Raw genomic sequence first — 25,196 nt, 5'->3', positions numbered from 1 at the left:
AACCTCTTTCCCATTGCCCTGAAGGGATTAGGGAATTCTTTTTTTTTTTTTATAATTTTTTTTCACAGTATATATGCATGAGTAATTTTGTTTTTTATAACATTATCCCTTGTATTCATTTTTCCAAATTATCCCCCTCCCTCCCTCTACTCCCTCCCCTTGATGACAGGCAGGGATTAGGGAATTCTTGACCTAAGAGAAAGAAGGGATCTTTGATTACTTTAGGATTCCAGTGACTTAAGGTATTCTGATACTAGCTTTTATGGAGGAGATTGCTAAATTTTTAGTGTAAATTTCTATAGATCAACAATCAGAAAACTACAGATCAGGGATCTATTTATTATTTTATTGATTATCTAGACTTAAGAAATTAATGGAGAAAATATTAATAATGCAGATTAAACTTAAAATGTATCATCAAATATTTACCAACATTCTACTTCTCTGTGACCAATTTAGTGGGGAGAACCCTTGAGAGGAATGGTCAGAAAGAGAAAAAATTCTCTAACATGTAACTATCATTCTAGATTAATGGACAAAATATTAACCTTTACCTTACTCTGAGTTGTGAAGTATGTTTTATATAGTGAAATTTCTTTGTTCAAGAATTTCAAATATGCAACCTCAAAATCCTTTATGGGAGACATATGTCCCAAGGGCATGAGAAGATTTTATTTTGCCAGTTTGGACATTTCTCTTTTCAAGCAGAACAATGTTTAGTTTAAGATAATGATAAACTAATAATGTTTTTTTCTTCAATATCTACCAGGTGTGGAAATATCCATTTCTCAGAATTGTTGTTTAGTCACCTGGGTCAGGGTGAGAAACATAAAAGAAAAAGGGTAACCCAAGGCTTGGTTCACCAAGGAAAACACATCTTGCTACTACCTTGTACTTGTAGTTTCTGGAAATATATCATCATCCACTCCCCCTGAGGAAATCCAAAGGAGATGTGGCAAGTGTCAGTGATTATGTGCCCCCCCCCAAAAAAAGAATTATTTTATAGTTTTTCTCATAATCTAATGAGGGAGGCGTTTCCTCTGTAAGAGTGCATCCCTCAAGATACTCAGTGGTCATTCCCCCTTTGCCAGAGTCTTACCAGGCACCCACAAAGAAGTGATACATCATCTGGATCTAGAATATCAGAGTATACATCCAACTGACAGGAGTTAGAGCATATGTTCTGATCAAATAAATCAAGGGGTTCCTCTAATCAGTCCCATTACTGACACATCTGGGAGACTGCTCTGATTTATAATACATTTCTCAAGCAGCACTGAGCTTTTTGTTTGTTTGTTTTGATATGATCTGCAGGGGAACACTTGGGGGATGAGGTGGGATGGAATAGTCAAATTAATATATTTGTGAAAAATTTCCATTTTCTCCTTTCTCCTGGGGAAGGAGCAGGTCAGAGAGAACACTTCCTTCCTTGAAATGGTTTCTCCACTAAGCAAATTCTTCTCATGAGAAGCAATTCCTTGGGCTTACTGACAAGTAAATTACCTACCAAGAAAGGAATTTATCCAGTAGCATGGTTATATACAACTGAAACTAGAGATTGATCATAGAAGAACCTGATCCTTAGGTATCAGTTTCTGGTTGAGTGACATTTCCCCAGTAGTCAAGTCCTAAAAATTACTCTTTGGTACAGATTATTTTGGCTTGTACTTTGACAGCCAGTTGTTGCCCAGGAAACAATGATGGGACTTAGCTTTTCCACAGCAAGGCCCAGTGGTTTTTTCAGTGTGATCAAATCTGCTTGTTACAAGGTCAGAGGTTTCTAAATTCTTTGAGTCATGTACCCCAAAAGTAAATAAATATATATATATATATATATATATATATTATATTTATATAATATATATTATATTATGTAGTTATTGATGTATAAGTCATATATTTATTTATTACTTATATTATTATATTAATATATTTATTACTTATGTAAGGTACTCCTGGAGCAGCTAGATGGCACAGTAGATAGAGTGCCATGTTTGGAGTCAGGAAGATTCCTCCCTTAAGTTCAAATCTGGCCTCAGATACCAACTGTGTGACCCTATATAAATCACTTAATCTTGTTTACCTCAGTTTCCTCATCTGTAAAATGAGCTGGAGAAGGAACTAGCAAACCACTTCAGTATCTTTGTCAAGAAAACCCCAAAAGATCACAAAAGTAGAAGAAACAATTAAACAACGACATAAAGTACCACCATATTAATGTATTCTATACATTATGAAATATAAAAATATAAAAATTTAAAGGATAAAGATGAAAGCATTTCTATTTTATTTTTAACAGTTATGAATACTTTTGCTCCAAAATATTATGTTGTAATAATTTTTAGTGAATGCAATTTGATGGAATATGCTTTATTATTTCAAGAATCTTTGTTTAATACCTAGGGAAATAACGATTCAAAGTTCTTGTTCTTAGTTCAGTTTATTTCAAGTTAGTTTTACCATCTATACTAGCTGACAAAGATACCTTACTGAAATGTTGATCCAAATGTAAGGAGCACATTGTTGGTTGTGCTTTCTAAATCATTCTATTTATATTTGAATCCCATTCATCAGTTATGCAAAAATGTTCACTGAACTTTGGGTTGGTACATTTTTATCTTTCTTGACATCAAGCGCTTGTTCTTACCAATTCATATTTTTAGGCAAGTGAATTCTAAAATCAATTCTAAAATTGTTTGTTCAGAGGATTTTTAAACAGGTCACAAATTTTTTTAGTTTTAATTGGGCAAAGAAAAGAGTTTTTATGATTGAGACACATTATCTGTAACAAAAGTTTAGTGTTTAAATGGCTTGCTAATTGTAATTGTTTCATACAATCGTTGTTGTTCAGGCATTTCAGTTATGTCTGACTTTTTCTGATTTCATTTAGTGTCTTCTTGGCAAAGACGCTGGAATGTTTTGCCATTTCCTACTCCGGTTCATTTTATAAATGAGGAAACTGAGACAAATAGGGTTAAATAACTTGCTTGGTGGTCACATAGCCAGTAACCATCTAAGGCCTGATTTGAACTTCAGGCCTAGTACTTTTATTCACTGCATCACCAAACTGCCCTCCTGCTCCAATCATTAGCTTATAACACAAGGTAGGGTTAGGCTCATTATTTTAAGACCTTCAAGGGCAAAGCTGCATCAATTGATGCAGTGCATTTTTTTTAATCCATAAGAAAATAAGAAATAGTAAGATGAACATTTTTATTTAAAAGTAAAATGATAAAATCTGCTTATAAATTTTTGCTTTTAAAATACACTGGCAATGTGGATCAAAGCATACTATTTCCACCTTTTTGTTTTGTTTTCTTTCTTGTGGTTTTCCCCTTTTGTTCTGATTTTTCTTTCCCAACATGACTCAGATGGAAATATGTTTAAAATGATTGCACATATATAACCTGTATCAGATTTCTTGCTGTCTTGGATAGCAAGAAAGAGAGGGAGAAAAAAAAAAAATTGGAACTAAGAACTTTACAAAAATGAATAATGAAGACCATCTTTATATATAATTGGAAAAATAATATATTTTTAAAATAAAATTAAAAAACAAAGTGAGTTGATAGGAAATAAAAATTATAAAAAAAGGTTTTGCTCCTTTTTTTTTTTTTGATGCTCCTGATCTTTCCAGTGTTAATTAATGGTCTTAGACATAAATCCGTATTTCAATTAATCCTTTTGATAATTTTGAATTTTTTTAGCTGAATCCTTGTCAAATCTTATTAGATGACTGTTTTGCCTCTTAATGAGTTTGAGAATTTATTCAAGGAGTTGGAACATTGTCTTAAACATTCTCTTGTTGTTCATCTGTGCTCCCATTCTTAGCACTTCCTTCAATATAAAATTGCTTTGCAGGAATCTTTAAACACCTTGTCCAGTTTGTAAGAGTTTCGTTAAAATGAGATAATACAGTCCATAAATCCAGTAGACAGAGCGCACATAAAGTGCAATATGTCACAATATCCTGAAAGGAGCTAAAAAAATGACCATGACACTGGTAACCTCTCTGTGTTGTGGAACTCCCACTCTGTGCACAGAATACCTCAAGCTCTGCATGTGACTGATATACTCGACATATGGACCAAGTGGGAATACCATTGTAAGTATATATATTAAATTTTCAAGAAGTTTGTTTTCTTTTTTCTTTTTTTTTAATTAAAAAAGAGAAAGTCTAATCTTTTCAAGGTGGTACAGTAGATAACATTCTGGAGTTGGATTCAGAGAGACTTAGATGAAATCCTACCTTAGACATTTATTAGTTGTGTTTCTCTGAGTAAATCATCCAACCACACCTAGTCTCTGCCTCCTCATCTGTAAAACAGGGACAATAATAAAGACACCTCATAGGGTTATGTGTACCCATTGAAACATTATACACAAAGTGTTTTGTCAAGATTAAGGCATTACAGAAATGGTTTTATTCTAATACTATTTTTGCATCTCAATGTATTGCCTTTGCATGTACTCTGAGATTTGTACATCTCATTTTGTAGACTAAGTAATATGGGGTTTCTGTTAGAGACAAATTTTCTTTTTTTAAAATTATAATAGCTTTTAATTTTTTGAAATACATGCAAAGATGGTTTTCAACATTCACCCTTGCAAAATTTTATATTCCAAATTTTTCTCCCTCCTTCCCTCTTCTCCCAGACAGCAAGCAATCTAATATAGGTAAAACATACACAATTCTTCCAAACATTTTCACATTTATCATCCTGTACAAGAAAAATCAGATCAAAAAGGAAAAAAAATGAGAAAGAAAAAATAAAGCAAACAACAACTAAATATTATAAATACTATGTTGTGATCCACATTCAGTCCCCACATTTCCCTTCCTTGGTGCAGATGGCACTCTCCAGCACAAGACCATTGGAACTGGCCTGAATCACTTCATTGTTGAAAAGAGCCATGAATATCAAAATTGATCATCATATAATTTTGTTGCTGCGTATAATGATCTCCTGGTTCTGCTCATTTCACTTAGCATCAGTTCATATAAGTCTCCCCAGGCCTCTCTGTAATCATCCTGCTAGTCTTTTTTTATAAAACAATAATATTCCATTTCATTCATATACCATAACTTATTCAGCCATTCTCCAACTGATGGGCATCCACTCAGTTTCTAGTTTCTTGTTACTACAAAAAGAACTGCCACAAATATTTTTGCACACATAGGTCCTTTTCCCTTTTTTATGATCTCTGGAATACAGGCTCAGCAGAGAGACTGCTGAATCAAATGGTATGCACAGTTTGATAGCCCTTTTCCCCATTTTCTTTTTAAATGAGAAAGCTGAAGCCAAGAGGAATCACTGACTGTTGTATCCTATTTCTGGTAAAGCCAAGTTCAGAATTTCTGGATTAAGACTTGTGGTTTATATGTGACTTATTCATCATCACAAAAACATGTATATTCATTGGTCCATTAAGTTAGGAAAGTTTTTGTCTGCTTTGGTCTTTTCAAGGGTAAAATCAGCACATGGGACTCAGGTTAGTGAACTGCAAGTGATGGGTTTGTCCATGAAATAAATGGGTAAATTGAAAAGTATAGAGTTGGACAGGCAAGGTAGAGTGGAAAGAACAATGGATTTAAAGCCAGAGAACCACTGACATTTACTACTTATGCACAATCTTGGATAAGTCCCTTGACTTCTCTGGGCCTCAGTTCCCTCATCTGTAAAATAAAAGACAAAGGAATTTTATCACTTTAATTTTTGTTTTTAATAACACTTTATTTTTCTGATTTAATATAAAAACAATGTTTAACATTTAAAAAATTTTTGGTTTCCAAATTCCTCTTCCTTTCTTCTTTTCCTTTCCCTTTCCTTGGGACTATAAGCAATTGGGATAAGATATACATGTAAAACTTTCATCATACTGTGAAAGAAAATACAGTCCCCTGGTCCCTCCCTCAAAAGACCTCTAAAAAATAGAGAAAGTAAAAAAAAGTATTCTTCAATCTGCATTCAGTATCCATCAGTTCTTCCTCTGGAGGTGAATAGTATTTTTCATCATGAGTCCTTTGGAAACTTTTTCATTATTGTATTGCTGAGAATATAGCTGTCATTCACGGTTGTATATTGTATGATATTATTGTTACCATGTACAATATTTTCCTTGTTCTGTTCATTTCACTTTTCGTCAGTTCATATAAGTTTTTCCAAGTTTTTCTGAAAACATCACCTTCATAAGGAAAAAGCATATACAAAATTACAGGGATGATGAATAGAACCATAGGAGGGGGAGACAGAGATTTCCCAGAGCAATGATAGAGTTGAAATGATTTATGGTTCCAAAACCAGATGGAAATCTGAGTAGAGCATTGTAGAGAGGAAAGAGAAAAAGGGAATATAAATATAGAGAGATAGGGTGTGTGAATATATATATATATATATATATATATATATATATATACAGAGAGAGAGAGAGAGAGAGTACACACACACATTCTGTCTCTGGAGAGATTTCCATATATATACACACACACACATCTGTCTGTCTCTAGAGAGATTTCCAGAGAATGAATCAAAGCCTGAATAGAGCCTGGTCCTATATATAGTAGACTACTGAAATAACTTCCTCATGGTGGTTGTAGCTGTGGAGGTGGGGTGGAAAGGAAGCAGGAAGTCAGGATAAGGGTTCAAAGCCAGTAAAAGTTCAACATTCCCAGGTTTGGTTTTTAGTTCTGGGTGGTATGGTGGTTGATAAAGAGATGGCCTCTAAGATTGCTTCTAAGTTTAAATCTATGTACCTTTTAAAAACTAGTATCAAAATAAGTCATTGCACATGATTGAAATGGAATACTACTGTGCTATAAGAAATGATGAAAGGGATGATTTCAGAAAACAAAACAAAACATGGGAATACCTATATTAACTGAAGCAAAATGAAGTAAGAAGACATGGGAGATCATTATGTATGATAACAGTAATGTTATAATGATGTGCAATTGTGAAAGACTGGACCACTCTGATAAATACAGTGATCCTGGATAATTCCAACTGATAATGAAAAAATGCTAGCCAGCTTCAGAAAGAGAACTCTGAGTATAGACTTAAGAATAATTTTCTCACTTTCTTTATTTTTCTTTATTGTTCATTTTGGTTTTGTCTCAAGTATTCTTCTGTTTTTATATTTTATTTTATTTTTCCGTACACATTTCATTATGAATCATATTGAGAGAAAAAAATCAGAACAAAAAGGAAAAACCACAGGAGAGAAAAACAAAACAAAAAAGAAGTGAACATAGCATTTACATTTAATCTCCATAGTTCTTTTTCTGGGTTCAGATGTCCCAAATTGGGATTGCTTTAGATCACTGAATCACTGAGTAGAACCAAGTCTTTCATAGTTGATCATCACACACTCTCACTGTTACAATACTTGCTGTGCAATGTATTCCTGGTTCTGCTTGTTTTGCTCAGCATTAGTTCATGTAAATCTTTCCAGGCCTTTTTAAAATCCACTTGTTCATCATTTTTCATAGAACAATAATATTCTATTATTTTCATATAACACAACTTATTCAGCCATTCCCTAATTTGGTGGGCATCCAGTTCTTTGCCAGACTTTAGTTTTCTTACTTTTCAAAAAAATGTGGCTAATATGGAAATATGTCATGCCTTATGTATGACTGATATATTGCTTGAATTTTCAGTGGGGGACGGAATGAGATGGAAGGGGAGAATTTGGAAATCAAATTTTAAAAAGAAAGTTCAAAATGAATAAATTGAATTCTTTAAAAATAAAAGTAGTAACAGGAATTGTATCAGAGCAATACTATCCTGGCTCTAAGCTCTGCAGAGCTGCTTCCATTCACTGTTTCATTTCTCCACAATCAGGTCCTTAGAGGACCCAGGGCCCTGACCACTGGACTTGGCAGCTTGTTTCCGTGATCTGCCTCTAGATCTAGTACACAGATGTATTGCAGAATGGGGCCAGAATGATGTGCCAGGTGCAGAATTTTAAACAACCACTGCAGGATGAAATCATACATCCACCAAATGATATTGCCCAGCTCTGCGCAGTTCCCCGCCCTAGATGGCAGCTGCAGCCACCCAGACCCACAACTCTCCTACCAGCTAGTGAGAGACCAAAGAGGGAGACATGTCATGATGGTGGTTGCTGCTGTTGCTGTTGTTGAATTTTACAAATTGTCTGAAAAGCTGGGTTTTTTTGTTTTTGGTTTTTGGTTTGTTTTTTTTAAAGAAGGGGGAAAAATCCTGTCCTGCAAAATCCTAGGCAATTCCCAATGGGACCTTTTTAAACCTGTGATAAGTTATCTCATCTGAAGGGGATAGGATTGGAGCTTCTCTTTATTCTATTAGCTATTCCCTGAAGCAGAGTTGACTTAATGAAAATTCTCTTGAAGCCTTTCCTCTTAACCCTCACAGCATGGCTACACTGCTGAACTCTCATTGGCTGCTTTATTGGTGTGAGGAGGGGGTGGGGGTATACATGGGAGGAGAGAAAAAGAGGGTGGGGGTAGGGAAAGCAGATTTGCTCCTGAATATGGAAGCCAATATGCTAAGCTGTGTGCTCTAAACCGGTGGGTAATGTGATTACAGTGGCTGTGGAGAGACTCACATTGTGTCCTGGGCCTCCCGTGGCTCTCTTGATTCTGGGCCTTTTCTGTTCCAGTCTCCGAAGGTCTGACAGAGACCCCTGCTGCTCCAGCATTCTGGGTCCTGGGACTCTTTTGTCTTCAGATAAAGGGACCCTCCTCTTGGAGAATTCCACAGCCAGATGTCACATACTGAGCCCCAGAGGGGCCTGTCTAATAAATTCTACTTTCTCCTTTTATATTAAAACATTTATTCTCTTATAATAATGACAGTTACCCGGCAAAACAAAATGCTTCGAACTGCACATACTTGTTTGGATGTTTAAAGTGAAGTCTGATCTGCTGCAAGAGGAATGTTTGATATTGATGAATGTAGGAGAAACTGGGAGGGGAGCAGGAATCAGTCTCTTTAACATGCTTGGAATTGGTTGTGGTATAAGGAAGAAGAAATCTGTTCTATCTCAGCTGGTTTCAGTGTATCCAGGCCCCAGCTAATCCTGACTGTGTGTAAATGAGACAGAGGGTAATATTAAGATTAGGTCTTAGCCGTGGAGTCCCTGTGCATCTTGCCTATCTGCCCAAGTCAGCCCCAGATGGGGCTTCAGTGATTTGGATCCTAACATGCCTCTCTCCCGTTGAAGATCTTGTTTAAGATCAATCATCAGACAGGACAGAGGCACTCCCAAGGACAGGGGAGGCCGCTAATTTCCTCAGTGAGGCTGGAGTGCTGCCACCGGGTTTGAGTCTTTTAGGGTAAAACAGACACAGGGGTAACCCAGTAAGGATGATCATAGTTGAATCTGTGGAAATCATTAAGTTATTACCGCTCATCTAAACTGACCCCAGTGAGTTAAAGGGGTGGAGCTAAAATTCATGGGGATGGGGTAGAAGTGGGGGTCATTAGAGTATCTAGCTAGCCGGATGAAATTCTGGATAGCAGGCCGGTTCCAAGGGCACTGACTGGCTCAGTTCCAGCTCCAGCTGGGTGGATGACATCATCTTGGGAATCTCACCGCAGTTACTAAAGGACAGATGTCCACCGCACCAACCCATTACTATAATAAGCATGAAGCTTTGAAGATACCAGAAACCGGAGGATCCATTTTCCCCCTCCTTGACTCTTAGTTCTGTGGCACACCAGCCATAGGCTTGGTTAAGAGGCGGCTGAAAATGACAAGCTATTTCAGTCCTCTAGGAATAAGGATCCATACCAAAAGCAAAAAAGCTTTCTGAGACAGTACATCTTGGGACTAATCTGACTGCTCCATTCGTGTTTGAAACAGGGGGGAGGGGGAACAAAGCACTTGGCTGCAAATACTAATTTCTGCATTTTAAAATGTACTTTTGGAATATGCATTTGCAGAGTACCTAACTCACAGAATTCATCACTTAGTGCAACTGCGGCCATTACCTTCTAATTCATTAGCAGACACATGCTAGGAAATGCAATAGGAATTGTCAAAGCCATCAGCTGAATCACACCCTGGTGTGGAAGGGGCTGAAATCAAATAGAAGACCTAAGCTCAAAGAGCCCCTCCCATAGAGAGAAGCAGGCATCCCTCTGGGGAGCCCCACTCCCGGCCCGGGGCTTGCCTCTGTCATGGGGGCTGGGCCCAGGAACCGGAGGCCCCGAGACAAGGGGAGAAAGGATAGCAACAGCGAAGAATCCTTAAACGCACTAGGGCGGGGAGAGGGGAGAGGGGGGAGGAAGGGGGGCGCGAAACAGAAATAAAAGCGCCAGGGGCCGTGCCAGACGCCAAGGGTTAAGCCAGCGCGCCCTGCTCTTCTGCTATTGGGGAACTCCAAGGCTCTGCTCCATCGTGATTGGTTGGGGACAATGAGTCCCCACTCAATAGGCGTGGGACTTGGTCTGCCTACCGCAGCCTCAGCCTGAGGGAGGGATGCGGGTGGGGATGGGTTTGAGTCGGGGGTGGGGGCGGGCAATGCTCGGGGACCCGAGGGAGGGCGGACCGGAGAGTTACGAGGTCACCTGGGGCCCGTTGCTGGGGGGCGGGGCCAGGCTTGTCCCGGGGAGGACACCCTGGACGAATCGCTGAGCGCAGCCTCAGCAATAGCAGCTCGGCTTCTGCAAGCTTAGGGATGGAGCCAGGGCTACCAGCGTCCAAAAGCATCCTCTGGGCTGCAACGCGATGTTCACACGTGTCTGTGCAGAAATTCTCCCTGCCTTGGCTCTGGCTTTCTCCATCACAGTTATTCGAATGGAACACGAAGCCACCATTTTCCCAAACAGGAGCTGGTCTGGGTTGGACGCCCAGATTTGTGACTGCATGGTTTCTCTCGAGAAGGAACTTTTTCAGCTGCTCCTGTGGTGGGAGCTTCGTCATGGCGCAATGCACTGGATACCCTCCGAGGTCCCTTCCACTCTGAGATACTGTTGTTACAATATATCCACTCTTCGCGACCACATGGACCATTCTGTCCTTGAGGTTTTCTTGGCAAAGATACTGGAGTGGTTGGACCTTTCCTTCTCCAGTGGCAAACGGGTTCAGTGACTTGTCCAGATTCACAGTTAGTGTCTGAGTCGAATTTGAACTCAGGTCTTCGAGATTCAGGCTCAGCTCTATAATTTCGGTGGCAGCAAAGCAAATATGAAGTGAATTACCTAGGGATCCAAGCTCTGAAGGTGGCTTAGAGCTCAGAGGTTAGACAAGGTAGGCAGCCAAGGTATTCTTTGGAGGCAACATTCCCTGGGGGAAAGGAGGATAAGTGAGATACTTTTACTAATGCTTTTTATAAACAGCCCTACTTTTTTTTAATGCCAGAAGATTCTAGCATTTGGCTATATTTATCTTTGTTCCCCTTTATCCCCCTCCCATATTCAGAAGAAAATACAGAACTGGAAATGATCGCAAAGATACAAACAAACAACAAACCCAGACTCCCAGAAAGTAATAATAGTAACTAGTATGCCTGACATCCTCATGTTATTTGTATATATTTTTGGCTCATTTACTTTCTGTTTGGGCAATAGAAAGGGTCCTAGACTTGGAGTCTGAAGATCGGACTTCAAATCCCAACTTTATCACTGCGTGATTGGCTTTCTCTGGGTCCGAGTAAAAAGAGGTAGTTGAAATAAGAGATGTTCTTTACTGACCTCCCTGACTTTTCTGAAGAATATCTTCTGTGCACCAGGGAAGTGTTTATTTAGGAATTTAAAAAGAAGGAGAGAGGAAAGGGTCTTTTAAAGACCCCTTTCCCATTCCTTAATGCCATCCTTCAGCCTGAATCGAGCACCTCTAAAGTGATGTTACAGGTTTCTCTGGTTTCTCTGGTTCCTCTTTAGGGCTGCTGGGACATTCTTGTATCTTAAGTTACCTGAAAACAAAACGGGAAAGTGAAGGGTTTTGGACCCTTTATGACTATTATGAGTCATTTCATGGTGTCTATGACACTTTTTATTATATTTTATGGATAAGGATATATTTTTGTCTTAGAATTTTGTTCAAGTGCTATTCTTTCTTACTCTGGAGTAAGTAATCTGGTACTGCTTGCTAGAAAATAGATACATACATATGCAGTCTTATCCATAGCCATATTAATAATTAAGGCTTTTTCTCCCCTTGTGAGGATCTTCATGTGCTGGAACTTTATTCCTCCTCTCTTCCACAATCTAAGTTAGCATTCACATATAGACTCCCAAGGGGAAAAGCCATAAGAACTTTCATAAGGCTTTTTTGATTTGCACATGAGAATATTCTTTCAAGACCATCCTCCTAGCTCTAGTTAGACAGTTTAGAAGCAGAACTCCCCAGATGGATCCATGTCCCTAATAATTAGCTACTATATCAAAGACCCTGAGGGAGCAACAGGTGGCTTTGTGTGCAGGCAGATCAAACCACTATCAACTCAAATCGGTAAGCTCTTGGTGAAGGCAGCCCAAGATCCTGAGCTCCAGAGCCTTAGGAATAGCAGTGCTTCCCAGACCACTGGTTCTGCTTCCAATCTGATTTTTATAGCTATCACTGAAGGGAACAAACCAGGTGGAGAGAGAAGGGACCCATCTACATTACCAACAATTGCCAACTAGTGGCTATCACTAGTATATGCAAACCAGCCTAGGTGAAGCAGCCAAGGCACTTTGAAGGAGAAACAAATGCCATATACCAGGCAGGTTAAACTACTCCAATTCTCACCTTCTTTCAGACCTTAGTGGAGAGATGCTGAACCCAAGAATCCTGAGCGTAACTGTGTCCCCTGTTCTGGCTTGGCTTCTGCAGGAATCAGAGAGGGGAGTGACTCCTAAGACTCAAACAGTAATCACTAACCAATTGCCAGAGATGGGTTATGGCCCAAGAACTATACTATGAACATTGATCTCCTGCTTCTAGGTTGGTCCCTATAGTTGCAGTGTAAGGAAGCAACTCTTGAGTAGACATGAACTTCTAACTTCCCCTGCAGGTACCATGGCCTCTCCCTTCTTTATAAGCCACAGCTAATGAAAATCAGGTAAAGAAAATTCTTTGTGATCAAAGTCTTTGACATGGCCAAATATTTCCATTTCAGTTTTGTTAGGGGAGATGACAACAAATAAGATGCATTACCACCCACTTTGGAGCTCCAGCTGAAGGACTATGTAGTATTTTTCTTTGACTTGAAGCTGAAACTTTTTTTTCATCATTCCCCTCTATTTGATTGTTAGCTAGGGCTGCCTTGTTTTTCTATTTGTATCTTATTTGTTGGGTTTTCCCCATAGCAAACACTTAAATGTTATTTCATTAATTTATCCACTTATTCATACTATTCTTTATATCTACATGGTCTTAATTTATTATTACTTTGTTTTTGCTTTCATCCATGAAATCAGCTAGGAAGAGTCTTCTCCCCACTTTTTTTCCAATTATAACCTCATAAATAAATGTCACATATTATCAAGAATCATAATATGATCTTCTATGTCAATCAATAAACATTTATTGCCCAGCATTGAATTAGACACTCAGGATACAAATGCAAAGAAGAAATAATCCATGCCCTCAAAAAGCTTTTATATTTTAACAGGGGCAACAAGTATATAAACAGAATTAATTTAAAGAGAATAAATACAAATAATTAAAAGGTAATTAAATTCAGTGAAGCTTCTCAGGATAGATGGATAGAATTTGGAACTCAAAACTATAAAAAAAAATTTTAAATTTTGTTTTAACATGTAAATGGGGGAAAATGAAAATATTATTTAAAAATAAATATTTATAATAAATAACTAATAAATTCAATGAAGTTAGAGAGGGAGATCTCAGGCGATCAGGAGAGACTGTTCACCAAACCTGAATATATTTTTGTACTCATAACATGAGAAATGAAAAACATAACAATCCCACATTCATTCCTCTCAATCCATCAAAGCACAGATTGATCAAGAAGCAGAGGTAATGCTTAATACCTTGCTCCCTACCAATCTGGAACCTCCAGAAAGGTGATGTTACTTCTACAATATATCAGGCATGGAATTTTTTCTTTACAAAAGAGCTAGTTGGGATGCCAACTTAGAAGAGTCATACCATCACCTCAGTCTGGTTGCAGATTTGGAGGCCCCAAAGCACACTGCTTCCATCTCCATCTGGCTGTTTAAAAAAAAAAAAAATCTAATAAAATCTCTTTTGGAAAGGTAAATCTTATGCACAGGCTTTTTCCTCTTCCACCCTCTTATGTAAATGCTGGATTACCACATACTTATTTTGAAAGGCATTTGCCATCAAATGCAGGAACTGAAATAGGGTAGAGAAACTGATTTTTGAAACTCTGAACTCACAAAGATAACTCATTCCAATTGCTGCAGTGAGTGACTCTAATTTTCAGTGCCTAAAGAAGGAAAGGGAAAATACTTTTTGCAAGATACTTGGCTCTACGGAAGGAAAGGATTCCAAGGGTTGGATTTCTTGGATGAATTTTATTGCCACCTCCTTCCAACTCTACCTAATTAGCAGCTTTTCCAATTGGGCACTTGGAATCAAAGGAGGACCCACCTCAGCATGTTATTTAGGAAGCAAACACTAGAGGGCACTGCAGTACTATTTCAGTTGTTCTGGGAATTTAGGGATCCCACTAGGGAGGGAGACAAGTCAGGGAGAAATTGATCTCTTGATTCTTGCTTTGGTTGTAAACCTGGAAGGGGAATCAGGAGGCCATTCTTTTGGTGGTGTCAGATCAGTCCGATCCTTGTTTCCAGTTTTCTTGATCTGCTTTTATCTCATCTCCTTTTAGTGGAAGAGAAAATGGATAGAAAATAATGTTTTAATGAAATAATTAAATTATTGATTTTTTTTAGGCTTTACATAACTGATTCATCCTTATGACCCTTGATATATATACCTAGTGGTCAGAATTCATGACAGCATCTTTCTTTTACATATGGTTTTATTGAGATGAGTAATAAAGTGCTGCCCTCAAAATGGTAGTGGAATAATGAGAAATAAAACTGGAGCCTTTTCTCTTTTTCAGTCACTCTGTTTAACGACCAAACATTTTTATTCAAAGCCATGCCCTCCTAGAGGTTCCTAGATGTGTTCATGAATGGGGGTGGTTTAAACCTTACTTGTTAGGGCAACTAAATCATATTGATAGGTCTAGAACAGAAGAATTCTGGGATCATAATGTAATAATCTTGACTGTCCTTCTAAAGACCTCAGACACCTAGTTCCTAACCACTGTTAGGGTCATTGCCCTCTTTTTGAGGGGTTCCATAGAATCTTTACTGCTTGAATGTTAGACAGAAGCCCAGATTCTGATAGCTTCACATTGAGCTGTTGCAGACTTCTTTTTTTCCCTTCCTGCCTGCCTCAGAAGCTGTTTGTTGAGGCATTTGTATTAGGTGACACAGTAACTTTTACTTTGCATCCAAGGACAGACATGGAGCTGGCAGTCCAGAGATCACCATCACCATCGGCATGCTGATGAATAAAAGGCACTTTGGCATGTGTTTGTGCCAGGTGGTGGCTTTCAGACACTCACTGGATGGCAACTGGGACAGGGTGGAGCTAGGAACTGTCATATGGAACTCTTGTCCCAGACAAGCATTCTGAATGATATAGATGGAGATCTGTCCCTGATTTGAGATTTGTGGGGAAGGATGTTTTCTAAAATTTTTTTTTCTTTTTTTGTTTGCCCCCTCCAGTTTTTATTCTATGTTTTGGAGCCCCTGGAAATGAGGAGAAAATCTCTAAGTTGCTTGTGTTAGTGGCGCTAACAGCTATTCTAAGTTCCATGGCTAATGGTTGTCCTTGTGGCTGTAGAGGTCATGAGGCAATGCTGTCCCTAAATCATACTCTGATGGTTCAAGAGGAGTGATTTCCTCTCTGGGGGAGAGGTGACCTAGGTTTTCCTCTCTATCACCCCAGCAGTCTGTTTCCTTTTTCCTCTCTAACCCCTCTAGCCTCTCTTCTGCTAAGTCCATCCTTTCCAGCCAAATGTTGGCTATTTCCTGACTGTTTTATTTGACAACAGTGAAACCCCTTTCATGTTAGAGTGGGCTTCCTAAGGGACTAAGAATCCCACCCCTCCAGTCCTCTAATGATTATGACGCAGGAATATGTGAAAGTCCCAGAGTTATAAGAAATTTGGATTAGGAAATGGTTCTTATGCATTAGTAAGAGCATTATTTTGTCCGAAGTCCTGTCTCCCCTCCCCATTCATTGCTCTGCTCTGGTTATATTACATTGAATTATTTGTGCTCTATGTTCTTCACTTAGATTTTTGTATCCATTCTATGTTTGTTTGCCACATGCTTTTGTCCTCATGCCCTTTACTCACAGCCTTCAATTAGGGTTGGACAACATGATGAATCTCCTGTTCTAAAAGAACAAGTAAAAATGACCACTTCTATCTCCTCTCCTGCATTCAGGATCAACTCTCTATGGACAACAAGTGTGTGAGACAGCTCCTCTGCCTTCTCCTTCTACATCTCCACTCCCTGAAGTCTCCAGATTCTTAGTCTAATAAGAATAAGCTACTTGTAGGCTGGAGCATTGCACTTACTCCCTAGGAAGCTTTTCTGCTCTGGATTACACTAAGTGTATATATTCTAGACCTGATGGAGTTTTGGGGGAATCTAGACTCACTTTTCTTGCATTCTTTGCACATTGCCTCCCACCTCACTCCTGGGATAAAGTTATTTAAAATTTTGGTTTGGGCTCATATCTAGAGGCTCCAAAAAAAAGGGGAGCAGAAAAGCATTTCAATATGCAATATGAACCAGATATGGGACAAGCATTTATTTCCTACCCACAAAGAAGTGTTAAAAGATATGAAAGACAGTATATAATGACATAATAGAATTCAGTAATTTAACTTATAACTACTGTTACAAATAGCTAGAAGACTGATACTCAAACCTACTTAAATTCACTGGACTGCTGATTAAGCATTCTACATTTCCCCTTAGCTCTGCACTGTCTGCCTCAAAGTCCATGTATTTTGGCAATCCAGGCAAGTGCCTTGGTGGTCTTCTCTGATGCAGAAACTTCCCCTGATGCAAGTTAATTCCTCCACTCATTGAATCCAGGAATTCCAGATCTCTCAGCCTTACAAGATTGCCTCCAAACCTCAACACACCTACCTCAAAATCCATATTTGATCACCTACCTACTCAGGAAAGAAAAATATAAAATGGAAAAGCAGTCAGGGACCAAGAGCACTTGAACTATGCTCCACCAGGGAAGCATGAAAGAGTTGTACCCAAAGAACACTGCCCATCTCCTATCTCTAGGGAATTGGAGAGATACAGAATAGTGCTTCTCATACAAAAGACTTGGGAGAAAAAAGAGAAACTCTCATCCTTTTAACTGATATGACACACTGTCCCTCCCCCATATAGGGCATGGAGTGGGAGTGGGGGTAGAGACTAAAGGTTTACCAGGGCCTCTCAAACTGCAGCGGGGGGCCAGATACAGCCACTGAGGACGTTTATTCGGCCTTCAGAGTTATGGCAAATGGGCTGAGGGGCAGAGACAGAGTGTGAGTTTTTGTGTTTACTATAGTCCTCCAACAGTCTGAGGGACAGTGAACTGGCCCCCTATTTAAAAAGTTTGAGGACCACTGGTTCCACATTATACTAAAATGCCAAGTCCTTTTCATATCAAATCACCACAAGGGAGGAAATAGCCTGGAAATTTGTCATCTTCAAAATGTCCAAATGCTGGTCATCCAAATGCAAGAAAGGCATTTTGTGAGATGGCCCTCAATATACCAATCACCCCCTCAGGACTTTGTGTAATAGATTTGTTCAAAAATACCAACAACAACAAAAAAAATGTTTGTCTCTCATCTTCCTGTCTCTGGAGAACCCATAAGACACCTGCCTAGGACCTTTGGCCATGAACTTTAGCAGAGACTACTAATGAATTGGTTTCTCATAGAGACTTCAGAGTTCCCTACATTGCAAGTAATGGATTTGTATCACAAAAATTGAGGGTTCAATTGAATGCTCTATGCTCTATCAGCTAAAGGTAGACTAGATGATGATGGGAACAGCAAACAGAACACTCAGTTCTAATTTCATTTATGATTTCAATTAGCTAATGCAATTCTTTTCTGGGGTACATCATTTCCTTTAGAAATATAGTTATATACATCTATGATTTCAAGCAAATCACTATTTTGGGGGGTGAGTCCTATTTCAATCGCTAATCACCAGACTCAGGAATTGTGTTCTTGTTCTGTATCAGCTAAGGTTTTGGTACTTTTAGTGTCAGAGCAAATTATCTTGTTAGCTTTATTCAGAAGGGTCCTTAGTCATCTTGACTTCCCCTATCCAACACAATTCATCGGCAAGAAACTATGACTTTAGAGTTCAAAAACTTGGATTTATGTCTTAGCTTTGTGGCTTACTTGTGGTATAATTTTAGATAAGTAATTTTTCCTGTTTAGGCCTCAGTTTCCTCATCTGTAAAATGAAGGTGTGGGACCAAACGATCTCTAAGGTCCCTTCCTACTTCAGACCTATGAATAGGGCCACCAGTACAACCAAGGGACTGCACATTTAGCTTAGTTATGACTCTGTTTTGGTAGGTGGCCTTAATTACCACCTGGTGATCAGAAAAAGGAGTCAATCCGAGACTCTTAACTAATGAAAGGAAACTATGCTTGAAGAAGGAAAAATTGGGACAGCTCTTTTCACAGTCTTCTTATAGATATGACCTAGTACCAAAGATAGAATGACAAAGCAAAGGCCAAGTCCTCTCCACGAAATGCTTCCATTTAGTTTCTTGGGCAAGGTGTTACAGTGAAGGAGCGGGTGAGAAAGGGGAGCATCTGAGCTTTCCTGACCTAAATTGTGATCCACAGGAGCCCATACAGTGCCCCGCAGTTAGGAGCCACCCAGTGTACTCTCCTCTATGGGGAGTGCAGCCGTCAGTACCAGAGGGAGCTCAGTTCAGAGAGAGATTGGAGGGAGATGATTTAGGGAGAATTTGCAGAGCCCCCTCCTGCTGACAGCTGGCCAAGGCAGGAGGCACCAACTCCCCAGGCCCGAAGGGAGGGGGGAATCCGGAGCTCTGATTAGTGATAGGATTTTCACTTAGAAAATAGATCTCATTTCACTAAAACCTCTCTTGCCTAGCCTCCCTTCCTGAGATATTCTTCCTCAGGCGTGTTTTCTCTGGGAAATTTGGCACCAGTTTTTCATTATTGATGAGTTTACAAAGATTTGAAGGTCATTAAAGAAAAAATAAACGTCTTCCCCATCTCTTGGTCGAAAAACAGTTTTTCTAAGCACCCATTTATAGAAAGGGAAACTAAGGGTGAGGAATAAAGATGCCAAGGTCACTAAGCAAGTGCTCGCACTCTCTCTCCCCCAGGTTACTCTCCTGCCTTTTTCCAGTGAGAAGTTTGTGGGGGTGGGGACCAGTGCGGAAGAAGGTCGGGATGGATAGCTGGCAGTCTGGAAGTCAGAGAAAGAAAAGGGAAGTGCACGGCTCCTTCGCCTCAGCTAATGCCCAGCAGGCTGAGGAGCATTTCTGGCCACTTAATCTGAGGCGAGAGCAGGCCGGGGAGAGGGGGCGCGGGCCGGCTCTCACGTATGTGGGAGCAGGGCGCCTCGAGGACTCGTCTGTGTGGCCAGGCCAAAGTGAGCTTGGGCCTCGGGAGGCCTCAGTTTCCTGACTTTTCACCCTGGTCCTGGGACGTAGGCCGGTCCTTGGAAATCTTTACCAGACGAGGTAGGCGCCTACGGTTCGGAAAGTGCACGGCCCGATCTCTCTCGGAGAGCGAGCTCCAGGGTGGGGGAGGGGAAAGCGGGGGAACACGAGGTTCAAGTCCCTTCCCCAGGAAGGGGACTGCCCACGACAGGGTTAAAGCGTTCGAGTAGAAAGAACAAAAGGGAACCCCTCACCTCTTTCCACGTCCCCCCCCTTCAACCTCCCGTTGCCCTCAGCCAACCAACGAGTGGCCCTGCCTGTCTGCTTCATTTGATTGGCTAAAAAGGGACCAATCGTACAGCGGAGCCTACAGCTCCATTCAGCCCCACGTGGGGCGAGGGAGCGCGCGCCTGGTATTTATAGGCTAGCTGGGGGAGGGGCGGGTGCTCATTGTTCAAACCAGGTGCTCTGACCGCTTGCTGGCTGCTGCTGGCGTTAGGCGCAACCCGAGGGTATCCGTCCCCCTCTGGGCCCAGGAGGCGCGCGTCCTTTCACCCTCTCTGGCGGGAAAAGCCCCCTCCTTTCTCATCCACCTGGTTTCTACCAATTCAGGGCAAAAAACCTTATTCGTAGTAATAATTTCTTTCGTTTGCATAACTCTATATACTTTGCAAAGCACACTTTCCTATTCCATTCTAAAGCTTCCCTCTCAGCCTCGGAAAACCTCCACTTCCTCCACTTTCGGCTAGATGTTTAAGGGCTCCCTCCAGTCCTGTTATTCAGCCCATTTTAAAGTTGAGAAAACTGATCCTCTAGTCACAGTCACGTCAGACAAACGGGGTGCTACTCTGCTAGCTTAAGCTCGGGGGTTTCCTCCCTCCCCGTGGTCCCGCTCTAAAGGGCTCGCAGGCCAACGTTAGTCACGGCTGGTCCTCTTTTCCTTGTGTAGCTGGGGAGAGATACCCAGTTAGTTAGACTTGCAGAAGGGGAAGAGCTGGGATTGGAGAATTAGTGTAAAGACTGTAAACTCCCTGAGGACAGGATCCCGATTCTTAGGTTCCGGGTGCTCAGCTGAAAGAAGGGGCCCTGCCCCCAAGAAGCTTACGGCTCTCCTGGAGGCAACAACACGACAAACACTTAAGTGTGTACAGGATGTCTTGGTCCTCAAACTTTTTAAATAGGGGGCCAGTTCCCAGTCCCTCAGACTGTTGGGAGGGCCCGCCTATAGTAAAAACAAAAGCTCACACTCGGTCTCCGCCCCTCAGCCCATTTGCCATAATCCTGCAGGCCGGGCGCATAAACGTCCTCAGCCGCACCATCCGGCCTGGGGAGAACCCCTGAAGGAAGACTGGGGTATGCTGGAGTTAGGGCACTGTTACGCTTTCTGCATGAACGCTTTACACCCCAAGAATCGATGTAAATCGGGATTTGCTTTGCTGTTTTGTTAATTGTTTAGACTTTAGAAAATGATGGAGAAAAATGTTAATAATGTGGATAAATCTTAAAAGTATGTCGTGGGACAGAACTTTTCTTCCTCTTGGAGAGCCGGTAGTTACACTTTACTAGCACACCCCTAGAGGGAGGTCACCAAGCAGCTGGTCCATCAGGTAAGATTTAAAGCAGAAAGTGTTGCTTGAGTTGAATATTTAAAAAAGAGATTCCAGGAAATTAAAGTGAATGTACCGCACTTGGTTGTATTCATTTGAATGACAAGTGAAATGAAATGAAAATGAAAAATTAAAAAAAAAAATTAGAGATACAAAAATGAAGAATGACAATCTCTGCCCTCAAGGTGTTTGGAGTCTTGAGTCTAGGAGGGAGAGGGGGAATGACATAAAGATGGACAATTATCAGACAAGATTAAATTATAATATGTAACAAGATTAAATTTTTAAAAATTTAAAAATTAAAAATATATACAACAGAAAATAAGCATCATAAAGGCTGTACAAAATTTAAATCAGCGGAAGAAATTATACTGAACAAGACTTCTTGGAAGAGGTGACGTTCCATTCTCCAAATTGCTGGTCCATTGTGTTCTATGTATGACCTTGCTTAGACTCTAAAGATACAAAAATAACTTCATCCCTGCCCTCAGGGTGCTTACAATCTAGGATTTACAATGTAGCAAGTGAATAAAAATATCAGAGTAGCCCAAGAGATTTGAGAAAGGGAGATATCTTTTGTAATTAGGGTGGGTTAGTTTCATGGAGGGTTGGTTGTTGTTTGAGTTTTGATGAGTTAGGGTGAGTGTAAATAGAAATTGTTTCTGTTTTGACCAGAAATCTTGAAGGTTTTCCCTTCCCAGATTGATTTATTTTTAATTAAGTAGAGACCATTCTTTGCCTCATTTTTTTTTTTTTTTTTTACCTATTCTTGATCACTGAATAAGTGTTGCCACAGACAAGCTGAAACCTGGAAAAGATCGCAGTTTGAAAAGGCTAGAGTCTCCAATTGTATCTGGGCCATTGTCCTGATCTATATCCTGCTACCGGACTCAGAGGACTCTAGAGGAAAGAGGGAGGCCAGTGACTTTGCACAGTTCTCCCTCACTTAAATCCAATCACTTAAATGCACTTGCAAGTTATGACATCATTTTCCTGATATCATTGGTCCTCCTCCAGAATGAAGGACCAACAACAACAATAAACAACAATAGCAATGTCACCTAGATTTAACAAAGAATGAAGGGAAAGACATTCCAAGAGGCAAAGATTTCAAGTTAAATCATTTCTAGCAGGGGGCAAGGATGAGCCTAGATATAGTAATGGCTAAAGATTAAAGAAGATCTGAGAGTCAAGTCTACTATCCCTACAATTAGTTTCCTTATCTCTAAAATGAAGAAAATAATAGTACTCACCTCACAGAGTTGCTAGGAGGGTCAAATGCAATATATAAAGTGTTTTGCAAACCTCACAATGCTATATAAAAGTTAATAACTAATACTATTATTAGATCTACTTTGGCTGGAATATTGAATGGTTATAAATGTAGCATTAAAAAAAAACTGAGGAGAAAATTTAGAGCCAGAAGCCTGGAAGAGTAGAACAGGAAAAGCTTGGTATTACAGAAGGTTACAGTACTTTGCTTCAATCAATAAATTAGCAAGTATGTTGGAGAGATAGAATATAAATATAATTTAACAGAACATAATAGAATATAAATAGAACATAAAAAGCTTCTTGAGGACAGGAATGGCTCACTTTTGTCCTGGTTTGCTGAATTCCTAACACACAGTGCCTGGCACATAGTAGGTGTTTAAAAAATGCTTAGTGATTGATTAGTTTGAACTGGGTCTTGAGAGGTGAATAAGATTTTAATAAGCAGAGATGAAAGAATATTGTAGGAATATCCGAGCCAAGGCTTCTCAGAGGTGGTAAAACTCTCAGCTCGAGCTCTGTGAATTTGTGTGGTCAGGGAACAATCAAGAGTTCAGTTTGGCTGAACACAGGGTAAACATAGGGGAAAAGTGGGAGTTAAAGCTAAAAGATAAAGACTGTATTTGATTGTGAATACTAAAATAAGGAGTCTGGACTTTATTTTCATAGCAGTAGGGAGCCACTGCAGGGTTTTTGTTTATTTGTTTGTTTTTGTTTTTCCACACGGGAATGATGAAATCAGGCTTGTGCATTAAGAAGGTAGTTTGCCAGATGAATTGAACCAGTCCCAAAGTGAAGAGTCTGCTTATGAAGATATTGAGGTAGGCCACGTGAGAGGCCCAGGTATAGGGATAATGAGACCCTGAAGCAGGTGAGTGGAGGATTTGGATTGATTTGGGTAGGGTTAGGGGCTGGGGATGAGGAGACAATGATGACACCAGGTCTGGAGACTGACCACTAACAGAAATAAGAAGGTTGGGAGGAGGAGCAAGTTCAGGACAAAAAATAATGGGTCCGTTTTTTGACATTTTAAATTTGAGGTACTCCCTGGACAACTTTTCCGGACATTTAGAAATGCTGGACTGAAACTTAGTGACTATAGAGGTTAGATGTAGAGGTAATAGTTGAAGATGATAAGATTAAATCATCAAATGAATTCCTGGGAACTGGGAGGAGAGAGACACAGAGAGAGAGACAGAGAGACAGAGACCAAGAGAGGAAGACACAGACACAGTCACAGAGAGAGGCTGATTACAGAGTTTTAGGGAATACATGAGTTGCTTATCTATAAGACTGAGGTGGAGTCCAGAAAAATAGGACTAGTATAACTTCAATATCAAAGAAGTCAGGGAGGGAGAAAACTTCAAAGTGGACAATTGGTCAATAGTGTCCAAATTCTACAAAGAGATCAAGGTTATGGGGATTTAGAAAAGACCCTTGAATCTGTCCACAGGGTATTGATGAAATATTGGAAAAAACAGTTTCATTAAAGAATTCATTGCTAGATTGTAAAATTCTGAAAGGTAGAGATGCTGCTTTATATTTCTTTTTTATCTAGCATAGTGTCTTGCATATAGTAGGTGCCTAATAAGTATTTGTGGGATATACAAAATTAAACCAGAAGGCAGGGGATTAAAATGCACCACCAGTTGTATGAAACAGTTGTATTGAGTTGTATTGAGGCTGAGAAAATGGTGGCTTAGAACTATCTAAGGGTCCACAAGTTGAATGGCTTTGATTACCTCAAATCTACTTGATACTACCTCCTTCCTGGAGAAATGTTGGGACACAGGGAACTGGCTGGCAATCCTAGAGAAGTTCTTGAGTTCCACAATCATTCCAATAGCTTTTATCAGACAGCTTATAACTAGATCTGACTTAAATTTCCGCAGCTGGGAAAGTCATGGTTGACTTCTCTCAGGGGAGACTTATTCAATGCAAAACCAATGGAAAATGCTTTCCTCTGGTGCTTATTTATTCTATCTATGAGTAGCTATTGATGACTTCTAAGAAAATTTTCAAGCGCATTGTCCTCCACAGGTGGAATAAAATCTTGGGCTTTGTTGTTGTTCAGTGGCATTTGACCCTTCCTGTCCCCCATTTGAGGTTTTCCTGGCAAAGATAACAGAATGGTTTGCCATTTCCTTCTCCAGCTCATTTTACAGATGAGGAAACTGAGGCAATGGGATTAAACTACCCTGCCACCAGCTGCCTAAACTCATATAATCTCTTTATTCTATTTTTATCCAGAGTTGTGATTTTATCAATGTAGGGAACTCTCAGAGAAACCAATTACACTCTTAGATAATTATCTGGAGGCATTGAAAGGTTAAATTACTTGCTCACTATCCCACAGCTAGTAAATATTGGAGGCTAGACTTGAATTTAGGTCTTTGGAATATAAATTTAAAACTGAAAGGAATATTGGAGACCCTCCAGGCCACTCCCCTCATTTTACTGGGGTGGAACAGAGAGGTTAATTAACTTTCACCATACAACTACTAAGTATCTGAGGAAGGATTTATCCTGGTCTTTCTGACCCCTGAGTTCAGTGTCCTGTCCACAACTTCTCTCTCTCTGTCTCTTTCTTTCTCTCCTTCTTTCTGTGTGTCTCTGTTTCTCTATCTCTATCCTACTCCTTTTCTGTTTCTCTTTGTCTTT

Source organism: Sminthopsis crassicaudata, chromosome 4 (genome assembly GCF_048593235.1).
Source record: "Sminthopsis crassicaudata isolate SCR6 chromosome 4, ASM4859323v1, whole genome shotgun sequence".
Lineage (NCBI taxonomy): Eukaryota > Metazoa > Chordata > Mammalia > Dasyuromorphia > Dasyuridae > Sminthopsis > Sminthopsis crassicaudata.
The sequence above is the reverse complement of the archived record's forward strand: the minus strand, read 5'-3'. Positions refer to the sequence as shown.